The sequence below is a fragment of the Panthera pardus genome, unplaced genomic scaffold (assembly GCF_024362965.1).
Source record: "Panthera pardus isolate Hobbes unplaced genomic scaffold, ASM2436296v1 HiC_scaffold_3, whole genome shotgun sequence".
In the NCBI taxonomy this organism is placed as follows: domain Eukaryota; kingdom Metazoa; phylum Chordata; class Mammalia; order Carnivora; family Felidae; genus Panthera; species Panthera pardus.
Genome location: NW_026526876.1, coordinates 34,680,568 through 34,691,783, shown reverse-complemented (window position 1 = coordinate 34,691,783; position 11,216 = coordinate 34,680,568). Strand labels below are relative to the sequence as shown.

The window sequence follows — 11,216 nt, the reverse complement described above, 5'->3', positions numbered from 1 at the left end:
GTGTGTGTGTGTGTGTGTGTGTGTGTTGGTTGGTCAGTGTTACAGATTACATTTGGAGAGCGGCTATAATCTTTTTAGGGTTTAGGGCCTTTTAAGGTCTGTATCAGGCCTTGGGCCACCACGAAGGGCAGGAGCAAGAGGTATGAGGTGAAGAGCTGTCAGGCTGCAGGAGGAAGGAGGCGGCTGTCCAGGAGGAAGAAAGGGAAGGAGGGCCAGGCACAGGCTAGCAGGAGGCTTCAGGTCACCCTGACACCTGTTGCCACGGCCCAGTGGCGGTTTCCTGCTGCTTGTCGGGACACGCGTGCACGGAGAACACAATGGGTTTGCCTTAACAAGAAGATGCTTCCTGTTTTGCCACCTGGGTTCAGTGCCGAGAGGAAGAGTTTATAGGTCTGTGTTTTTCACGTCGCCAAGCTCTGTGAGGGAAGGAGTGGGGGCAGGTGAGGATGGGGGTCTGAGGAAAGGTGAAAGGGAAAGCAAGGGAGCAGTTGTTCTAGAATTGCTCAGAGAAACCTCATGCCGTTCTAGTTTCAGCCCGTGGGGAGAAGGGATGGCCACACTATGCCAACTGTCCCAACAGCTCCGTGCCAGAGCCCCTGTGTGTGGCGGAGGGCTGCCCAGAATCCCCTTGGCTCTTTTTGTTCCTTAGTGAGAACCTGGTGATGACTTCTGCAGTGACCTTTATCTCGGGGAGGTGGTGAGGGCGACTGGAAACTCGGGCTAAAATAGCCTCTGTGGTGAAAGCAGGGGCCGGAAATGGTGAGGTTGATCTTAAGGCGAGTGATGGGTGAGAAATCCACAGTGCCAACTCCCCACCCCCCAGACCGAGCCCACCATTGGGCTAATCCTACATATTTCACAATGGAGTCTGTACATGTTATTAGTTAATTAATTAATTAAGGTGTGTGAGAGGGTAAGCTTTATTTCTACTCTCAGACTCTTACAACTTTCCATAAAGTCTTCATCGTTACCTCAGACATGGCAGAATATAATAAATGATCCACCTCTGTGCATGACACATTGAATTTTAATGTCCACCTCCTCTCGGGGAAGGGAGGTCACACTACACACTTTTGGAGACACCCCAAAGGTTTTCTGGCACTTTGGTACAGAGAGGATTTGGTCCGAGTTCTTGCTGGCTTAGGATACTTAAAGGTGCGTAAAGTTTGGTTGCTCAACCCCCCTGGGCTGCAGTGGGGCAGAAGGTGGACAAGGAGGTGGTCTGGAGCAGATAGGTAGACCATGGATGTGGGCTCAAGTTCTTGTTGACAGAGGTAGTTGATCCTGGGTGGCTGATGGGGTGGCTGAGGGCAGCCTGAGGGCCCAGGCTGGGTAAATGCTGCTTTGGTTGCCTTCGTCTGCCCCATCCACCAGCTCACTGCTCTGGAACCACAGCTGGATCTCCGTCTGGGCCCCCTCCATGGAGTCACTGGTGTAGCTGATGTGGATGCTGAAGTCCCCTCTGATGGTGTCGGGGGCAGTCTCTGGTGAGTCACTGTGTCCTATCAGGGCCCTGGAGGACCAGACCACGTCGAGGCCTTCCCAGACCATGGCTTCCACCAGCCGGAGCTCACGTAGCTGAGGAGGGCTCATTAGAAGGGCTTCGTCTGCAGGTCACGACAGTGCTTGGCAAGGACTCTGGTGCCTGTAGCATCTTCATCCCCACCCGGCTTGAAGCCCCTCCTCTCAAAGCACAGGATCACATCCCCAACAAGCCGCTGCTGCATCCCACCTGACTTCACCGCAGTCAGGGTCCACTCCTGGGTCCAGGAGGACCCTCCCGAGTTGGGGCATATGAACAGGCTCAGGCCCAGGGCCTAGAGCCACTCAGCAGTCCCCACGGCACATTCCAAGAAGCTGCCCGTGATCTCTCACCTGCGGGCTGCTGGCTCAGTGCCTGGAGTTTGTATATGTTAGTTATTAGAAAGCCCAGTGTCTTTATGCTTGTTTAGCTCAAGACCATCTGTTGTGGTGGGAGAGTTTGGAGTTCCAGTCTCAGCCTGGCCTGCCAAGTTTCCAGGAGCCCCTCTCTTGCTTCCTCCTCTGGGGACTGAACCAGATGACCTTGGATGTCCTCTCTGGCCTCACGGTTGGGGATTCCATTGATCATCTCCAGGAGGGGCTGTGGCGTTCAGAGAAGCTCTGTTTAAGCACATTTCGGAAATCCTAGTAGAGCATTGGTGAGAAAAAAAAACACAGGAGGAGTCTTGAAACCATCCTTCTCACACAGTTGTTTAGGGAGACCATGTCTGCTTTTTTCTCCTCTTGTGCATGCAAAGCCCTTCTCGACACAGCTCATTCACCAGCCCTGGCCTCAGTCTCCAGCCCCAACCTGTACCCAGCCTTTCTGGGCCAACTTTGAGTTCTCCCAAAGCACTATGCACTTCTCAAGGAGAGAAGTCCCTTTCTTCCCCTGTTAGACTCTAACTTGTTATTTAAGACTCAACTCAAACAGCCCTCGGCTCCTGAGGAATTTCTGATGTCTCAAGCCCACAGCATGCCGTTCGCACCTGATGCCCACACCATGCTGTTCACACTGCTGTGATGGCACCCTCAGTCTAATATTTATCCTAGGCATGTATGCATCTTTCTCCATCAGGGTACAACTAAGTGGCACCTTATTTATTTCTTAGATGTTTACTTCACAGCACCTGGCATATTTTTGGTGTTCAACTAGTGGATGTTAAGTCACACCGAAGGGTTTTTCTGTTGAATTGACCCCAAACAGGATTCACCTAGAGCTCATGAAATAGTGGCCACTCTGGTACAACAGGGAGGAGATGGGTGGAGGAGGGAAGCTTAATGTGCCTATCTCTCCCTAATTGCATGGCCACCTGCCCCTGCTCCTTACAGGTCAGTGTCAGCTTTGGCTTCTGAGTAAAACTCATAGGGTCTGTACTCTGGGAAGGCTGGTAAGGCAGGGCCATTAATTTCAAGGATCTTACCTACCGTTTGAGGAAGGAAGGGAGCTAATACTTATTCGGACTCTGCGGCATGCCAGACCCTGCATCACCTCATTCGATCTCACAATAATCCTGCGAGGTAAGTATTCTGCTGCCCATTCTGCAGATGAGGAAATAGAAACTCAGAGAAGTTAAGGACTTTCCCAAAGGGGACTCACAGCCAGTAGCCGAGAGCAAGGAATGGAACTCCCCCATCCATCCTCTTTCCCCTCTACACTCCACCACCGAAAGCCCCAGAGTGGACCGCCTCTACTGCCAACACGTCAGCAAAAATGTAAGCCCCTTACGGTCTGGGTGTTCACACCTACTCACTTCGAAATCAGTCTTCATTGCATTTCTGATTGGCAGAGAGTAGGTCACGTGCTCATGTCCTAGCTTCAAGGGAGCCTGGGAGTTTGAGTTCTTGACTTCTTCCTGGGGAGGCAGGACCTTAACAAGGGAATTTCCTCCAGAAAAGGAAGGCTATCCGTAAGATGATGGGCATCTACGAATGTGACAGATGTTCGTGACACTGACTCATGCTAAATGTCACACTGAAAGAAGTTATTTTGAGTGCCTGAACATATTTCTCTTCCTGCTCCTTTCTTAAAATGTGGTTTGACGAAAGAACGTTTATTACATAATTTTTTGGGATATAATTTACGTATAGTAAAGTTCACCTAGTTTAGTGCCCACGTCTAGGGGTTTTTATAAATGCATACAGTTGTGTAACCACTGCCACAAGGGAGACACAGTATGTAACAGTTTCATCATCCCCTATAGCTCTCAGAGCAAAGATTTTTTAAGCAGAGAACAAAAATAGAGCTGAAGAGATTCTATGTGTAACTATCAACATATGCACATCAGAATCTCCCCCTCCTTGGCTCCTGCCCTGGGGGTAGAGAAAGACAAAGATTACTGCAAATAGACTGAAATGGTCAAAAGTATAATTTCCTTTCAAATGTCAGGTTTAGGGCTTAGCAATAGAAGAAGGATGAGGTTAACTGTCGTGGTGCCAGCTCACGGCATGAATTCCTGCTTAGTAGGACAGGCACACAGTGCCTTGACCACATGCAGTGCTTTCCGCAGACCCGGGTAGAGGAAGGCCCATTTCTGGCCTTCTGACGGCCCTCCTCCCTGTCGGGCAAATGAGGGGCGCGTGGTGGGTCTGTGTCCCCACTTCCGCGTCATGCTCCAGGTCACAGCATCCAGAAACTCCCAGGTTTACGAGGTGGCCAAAGGCTGGCAGTATGTGTAGGTGGTGGTGTAGACATAGCTTAGATGTGCAGGCAGGGGCGGAGAAAGAGAAAAGGGGAGTGGACTGCAGGCCTGCGCTGAGGGCTGGGAGGGAAGCTCTCCATGGAGTCTGAGAACTCTAAATTGGAACACGGCCTTTTAGGTCATTATAAAATACATTTTTCATTATGGAAACATAGATTTTCAAACTAGGATAGAACCTATGTTATTTAACAGTTTATTGGCTTGATCTATAACATAAATATCTGGGCATGTGGTATGTAGGCCTCCATTGCTTGGTACTCTTGCCTGGGCCCTGCAGATGTTTGAGGCAGGCCTAAAGGAATCCATTCAGCTTCCTCAGAGATAGTTACCAAAGGTTTCTGTGGGCCCTGCTCCCTGGTGGTAGCCTTGTTCCTCTCTCCCTGGGAGGTAAGAGAGGAAGAGAACGAGCAGTTTTTAGACATCAACTATGTGCTGGGATCTGACCTGGGCCCAACTACCCTGACAAGTGGGTATATCATTGCCAATTTATAGATAAGGTAATGGAGGCTTAGTGACGTGTAAATGCCTCCAGGGTGCAAGCCGGGATTCCAGCCTGGATCCAGCTGCGGTGCCCCATGGTACTAGAGAGTTGTACCTCACTTCTGTTCTCCTTAACACTAGGATTTGTATGGGGCAAGCAGTCAGTCACTTGGATGGGTTGGAATCAGGCCTGTGCCGCTGCTTTGAGGGGGGAGGAAAAAAAAACCAACCTTATGTTTCCAGAACCTTCCCTGGGTTGACCCTATTTTTGTTCCCAAGCATAAAAGGGCAAGGTACAGGTAGCTAGGGCAGAGAGAGTGCAAACACTCAGGTCAAGGAGATATGTGGGAGTTGGCTGTGAACAAGAGAAAAGAAGGGAGGCGGGAAGGGTTTGGCACAAAAACCCTGGGTTTTGAGTCATTCCTGATTTCAAATCTAGGTTCCACTACTAACTGATTGATTTTGACAGTCATATAACTACGTGGAACCTTGATTTCAATACCTGCGAAGGTACGATCGCTCGCAGAGTTTCCTCTGTCTCTGGAAGGACGACACAAAACAGAACCAGGAAGGTACCTGGCCTGAAGCAGGTTCTCCACAGGGCTCGGTCCCCCACAACTCCTTCCCCTTGTTGACTGAATCACTGAACTCATTTTGGCATCTTGTAGGTTTCTACAGCTGAGAAATCTAAAAATAAACTTGAATATGGTGGGTTTAGCCTTGAGGTCACTGGCAGGCACTTCTGCGTAAATAGCAGAAGTGAAAAAAAAAAAAAAGGCCATTTCATTTCTAGTATTTGGAACCTGAGTAAAAGAACTCCTATCATGTGGGCGACTCATAGTAGAGGGGCGGGGGCTTTGAGGGGGCAGGTTTGGTATTTTTTCTTTGTTGTTTTTGTTTTTGTTCTGCGTTGATGTGTGGGACTCTCCAGGGACATGTATCACAGAGCTATAAGGAGAAGGGGCAGGTGGGAAATTTGATTCTGTTCCTGACGTTATAGGACAGATCTGAGGAAAGGGGAGTGTAGGTCATTGGATGGAAAAGGGGATCTCACATTCAAAGGTCCTGTGGCTGTCATGCCCTTCATACCTCTGGCTTCAGGTCACGGTTGGGCAAGTTTCTTAATTCCTTTTTCGTGAGCTTCTGAAGAAAGGCCATCTTTGGGGACTTGCCTTATTCCTGAAATGCCAGTATGTCTGAGACTTTAAGGTTTAAAGTGTGTGTGTGTGTGTGTGTGCCACAGAGACTCATAAAAAGAGAAAGCGAGAGGCTGGCTTACTTGGCCATTGTCCACATTGATGGGAGTTACAGGTTCTTCATCTCATTGTTATTTTTAACAGAATGCTTTCCCACCCCTCAAATCTAATGGTCATGATTCCTACAATCCATGTTTTATAGGCTCAGTGAGATGAAGTGAATTCTCCCATGGTCTTAAGTGGAAGAGCCAGGACTTGGACTGGCTGCCTTCCTCTTTACACGGGGCTGGCATGGGCCATCCCAAGAAGAGTGTACAGGGTGGGCTCGGGGCCTGAGGCCCGGGGAATCCACGTCACTCAGACTTTTACCCTGCGACCTAGAATGCTCTGACTCATTTTTAAAATGGACATAATGACATTATATGTCAGTGTTGCTTTAAAAAAAAAAAGGGGGGGGAATAATCCAAATAAAAACATACCATACCATGCTTGATAGTGCATTGATCTAGAATTCTCTGAAGGTGACTGTGGACAACCAAGTCATCTCCTATTCCCATTGCGAATAGCTGGAGGGAAGGGATTTAAGTGTCAATAAGAGGCTGTGGGATGATGGATCTAAGGGGGAGCTTCCTGATTGCAGGGAGTTGTGAGAGCCACCGAAGCATGGAAGTGACACCTTTCCAGTCCCTGAGCCTCCAGCACCTTTTGGTGTCTGCCAAGTACCATCACCTCTCACCACCTGTTGGTGCCTGTATTCATCCGTCTTGAGCCAGCTCAAATGCATCCCAACCCCCACACCAGACTTCCCCACATCATCATGAAGAATTTCGAGCTTTTCTTCCCTGCTCCGCAGCATGGCTTTCCTACCTGTATTTAGCATCCATGTTCTCCTTGACTTAAAGCCAAGCCCTTGAATTCCTCCCTGCCCCGAGTGCTCAGAGGGCAGGTAGGTGTTCCATTCATCCTTATCTCCAATACCTAAGGCAGTACCTTAGGTATGCCTTACTTCACGCCAAACTTCACTGTGAGTTGCCTGTGGGTGGTTTTTTTTTTTTTTTTTCAACCTGGTTAAATTTGAGAACTCAATCCCCAGTGCTAGCATGCATAAAAATAAGTACCCTCATGCTCTGTTGGTAAGAATGTAAACAGGTTTGACAGGAGAGTCATTTGAATTACTTTGAATCTGGTATGCCTCTTGACTGTATTGTTTTCTTTTCTCTTTCCTTCCCCTCCCCCCCCATCTTCTTAAGGGGTTAGTGAATGGCTTTTCATAAAGATACTGCTATTGTTATGTTCCTAGCGATTTTTTTTTAAACAATAGCAAAAATGGGACCAATATTCATATGGATTTGGATAAAAAAGTTGTGGTTTATACATGTGATAGAATACCAGGTAGCCATGACAATCTATGGTACATGAATGGGTATTAACCAAGTAAGCAAAGTGCCAAAAATCCATCACAAAATAGGAAGCATGGTATGGCCCCAATTTTGAACAAAACATAAGGCTGTATCCACGGGAAAGTGGGAGGATTTACATCCAAATGTTTTAATTCTTTTTTGAGGTGGTGGGATTTTAGGGGATTTTAACTTTCTCCTTTTTATTTTTCTGAATTTTCTCCATTTCCTACATGTTCCTATTACATTCAGAGCATGGCAAAACATCTTCAAGTGCTTGAGTTGATCCCCTAAGTAAACGCCTTGGTCCTCGAATTCTGAATACTGCAGAAACGAAATCAAATGTAGGAAGTTAGGGTTGGAGGGGCTGCTGCAAGTTCTCTGGGCCAAGAGGTTCTCAGACTTGGCTGCATATTAGAGTTGCCCGTGGAGCCTTCAAAACTCTGCTGCTTGGTCCACACCCTCTGCCAATAAATCAGAATCACCTGGGGGTGCATCCGGGCATCAGAGTGTTACATTTGCCCATATGATTCTAATGTGCAGCTTTGAGAGCCGCTTCTGTTGAGTCGCACTGTCCCACGTGGCAGCCACCAGCCTCATGTAGCTATTTAAATTTAATTAAGTAAAACTAAAAATCAGTTCTTTAGTCACACTAGCCATGTTTTTTTTTTAATTAAAATTTTTTTTTAGTATTTATTTTTGAGAGAGAGGGAGAGTCAGAGCGTGAGCAGGGGAAGGGCAGAGAGAGGGAGAATCTGAAGCAGACTCCAGGGCTCTGAGTTGTCAGCACAGAACCCAACGCGGGGCTCAAACCCACGACCCGTGAGATCATGACCTGGGCTGAAGTTGGACGCTTAACCCACTGAACCACCTAGGCGCCCCACACCAGCCACATTTTAAGTGCTCGGTAGCCACATGTGGTTAGAGGCTACCATATTGGACAGCACAGCTCTACAGCTATCCTTCAGTTTTCAGGACAGGAGATCAGAAAGGCCTCTTTCTTGGAGGCCTGATGCTCATGGAAAGAGAAAGTCCCTATCCTTGGCTGCTCCAGGGCTGCCCGGGCCATCAATAATCCTGTGCCTAGAAAGTTCCTTATGCTTTCTTGTGTCTACCCCATCCTCCACCTTGAGCATGGGGAAACTTTCTGCCACATGTTTATTTTCAAGGGCTCGACAGGCCCAGGCCCTTCCGACCTGTTCAGCCGGGTCAGGCCAGCAGGCGAGCTGTTTACATGGAATCCAAGTGCTCAGCGGAGAGTAGAACAGGGCTGTGTTTTCCACGGCTGCTGAGAAAGGTGAGTGAGCTGAGGCAGAATAACAAAAAGCCACTTCAAAAACATGCCAGAAAAAGTCAGAAAGCAGACACAATCAGAGGTTTGAGAGGCACACACTCCCCCCACCCCCTCCAAACCCTGAAAGAGAGCAAAAACAAGTCACGGGGGAGCCTCTAGCCCTGATGGTTTCGAGACGGTCGCGGTTGCTGACTTGAGAACGGGCCTGTCCCAGCAGTTCTGTGAGGGGCCGGGAGCTGAGACTGTGGGGGCTCAGAAACTTCACCTGAGTTCTGAGAACATTGTGGCCTGGGAGGTGGGACAGTCCCTGAGCACTTGAAGCTCTGGGAAGACAGAGGTGTGTGGGAATGGCAGGGCCAGGCTGTCTGGGTAAGAGTGTTTTAACCCAGATACTGGTAATCTGTTAGGAAGCAGAATCCCACAGGGTCCTGAGCTTTGGGAACTTACCACCTGGGAGGGTGAGGTCCCCATGGACATAGTTCATTGTGGAATTCAAAGCTTAAGGCCACCTATGTCCAGGAAGCCCTCCTTTAGGACCTGACACGAGGACCCAACCACAGAAACACCAAATCAGAAAGGGAAACCTGATTCTCCCCTCCCCACTCCCATTTCCCAAACTACTGTAGGCCAGTGAAGTACAGTGAAGGGAGCCTGGGAGTTGGAGACTTGGGCTCAAGTCGCAAGCACTGTCATTCCCTTGCCATGTGAGTTGGGTAGATCAGTTTACCTCTTGGACCTGAGCTTCTTGACCTGTAAATTGTAGGGTTGGTGTCGCCCAATAGTTCTCAACCCAGGTTACGTATTGGAAAAACCTGGTGAGATTTGAGCTGTTCTGAGATACAGAAATTTTCAAAGCCCCTTAGATGATTCCAGTGTGACCAAGACTGAGAACCACTGGTTTATCCGGTACATCTCAAATGTAGCATAGGAGACCGTAGGAGCCATTGTGTTAAAATTCAGATCCTGATTCCATAGGCCTGGCGTAGGTTACGAGAGTCTGCATTTCCAACAAGCTCACAGGGGATGCCCACGGGCCACACTTGGTAGTAGCAAGTCTATCTTTTAAAAAAAAAATTTTTTTTTTTAGCATTTATTCATTTTTGAGAGAGAGAGAGAGAGACAGAGCATGAGCAGGGGAGGGGCAAAGAGAGAGGGAGACACAGAATTGGAAGCAGGCTCCAGGCTCCAAGCTGTCAGCACAGAGCCCAATGTGGGGCTCGAACTCATGAACTGTGAGATCATGACCTGGGCCGAAGTCGATTGCTCAACCGACTGATCCACCCAGGAGCCCTGCAAGTCTATCTTTAATGTCCACTTGTCTCTAACTACCAGTGATTCAATCTATGTTGTATTTTGGGAACTGGCACGGGTTGCCTATTTCTGCCAATAGACACCATCACTTCTAGGTTTTTTTCTTTTCTCTCCCTCTCTCACAAGAATCAATGAAATTCTCACTTTTCATTTGAATTCTGACAGATTTGAGTCAAACACGTCTCTTCCCTTCAAGGGCAGAAGATGAAAGATAAAGCCAGGTGGTGATGTGAGTTCCAGGGGGCGGGCAGAGTCCATTTTGCTGGGGCAGGGGCAGCAGGTGGAAAGATACCAGGTAGCTGATAATAACAGGCATTGAGACCCCACTTCTGCTGGGCACTGTTCAAGTGCTTTTTACAAGTTGTCTCACTCCTCACAACAATTTTACGATAAGTACTGATAGGGCCCTTGTTTATACACGAGGAAGCTGAAGCTTAAAGAGAAGCAGAGACTTTTCCTAGCAAGGAGCAGTCCGGGAGTTGAACTTAGGTGTCTGTGTTGACTACTAGTCCATGTAGAGCAGGGGTAGTATTTCAGCTCCATGCCTGGACAGACCTAACCAAACCCAACCAGACCTGATCAGACTTGACCAGACTCAACTAAGACCTGACCAGATCTGACCAGACCTGACTAGATCCAACCAGATCCAATCAGACTCAGCCAGACGCAACCAGACCTGACCAGATCTGACCAGAGTCAATTAGACCCAGCCTCTTGGCATCAAGTTGTTGGCAGGGAGAGGGTTGGGAAGGGGTTTGCATAAGTCTAGTCTACCTAAGCAACCTCTCCACTCACCTTCCATACCTCCCCAACCAGAAAAGGGGAGGTGGTAACAGTTTTTCACCCCCTGCTGCTGGGGCCAGGCCTCAGGGCCCTTGCGTGGAGTTTGGCACCTAGATTCACATCTTTCCCCCGCTTGGCTGCCTGTCCCTGCATAATTCTCTGCTGCCTGGATATTTTTCTACTTGTATCATCTTCTTTTCTCCAGGGGAACAGGCAGTGTGTTTAGCTTTGTGACTGTTTTATCTTCCTTTTGTAGGCTTGTCCCTTCCTAGGAGCCTAGAGTAAGGCTTACCCCCAGCCCACTCCAAATAGTGCCACAGAGAAGATCATCTGGGCAACCAACATTACTGCACACTCTAAATGTCTCAGATTCTACTGGGTTCTTAGCCAAAATGGTAGCCAACAGCCCAACCCAATAGTTTTTCCAACTTGACTCAACCCAGGCTTGTCTTACTTCCTGATATCAGGGATATGGGACTGGAGTGGGGGTGAGGGGGTGAGAAAGAAAAAAGGGAGACTTTCTTATTGCCCT

At 48.5% G+C, this 11,216-nt stretch overlaps 1 pseudogene; it reads right to left on the bottom strand.

Moving 5' to 3' along the window:
• Positions 1–1,129: 1,129 nt before the first annotated feature.
• Positions 1,130–5,861, bottom strand: LOC128774154 (nucleoside diphosphate kinase, mitochondrial-like; annotated as a pseudogene).
• Between the last annotated feature and the right edge of the window lie 5,355 nt (positions 5,862–11,216).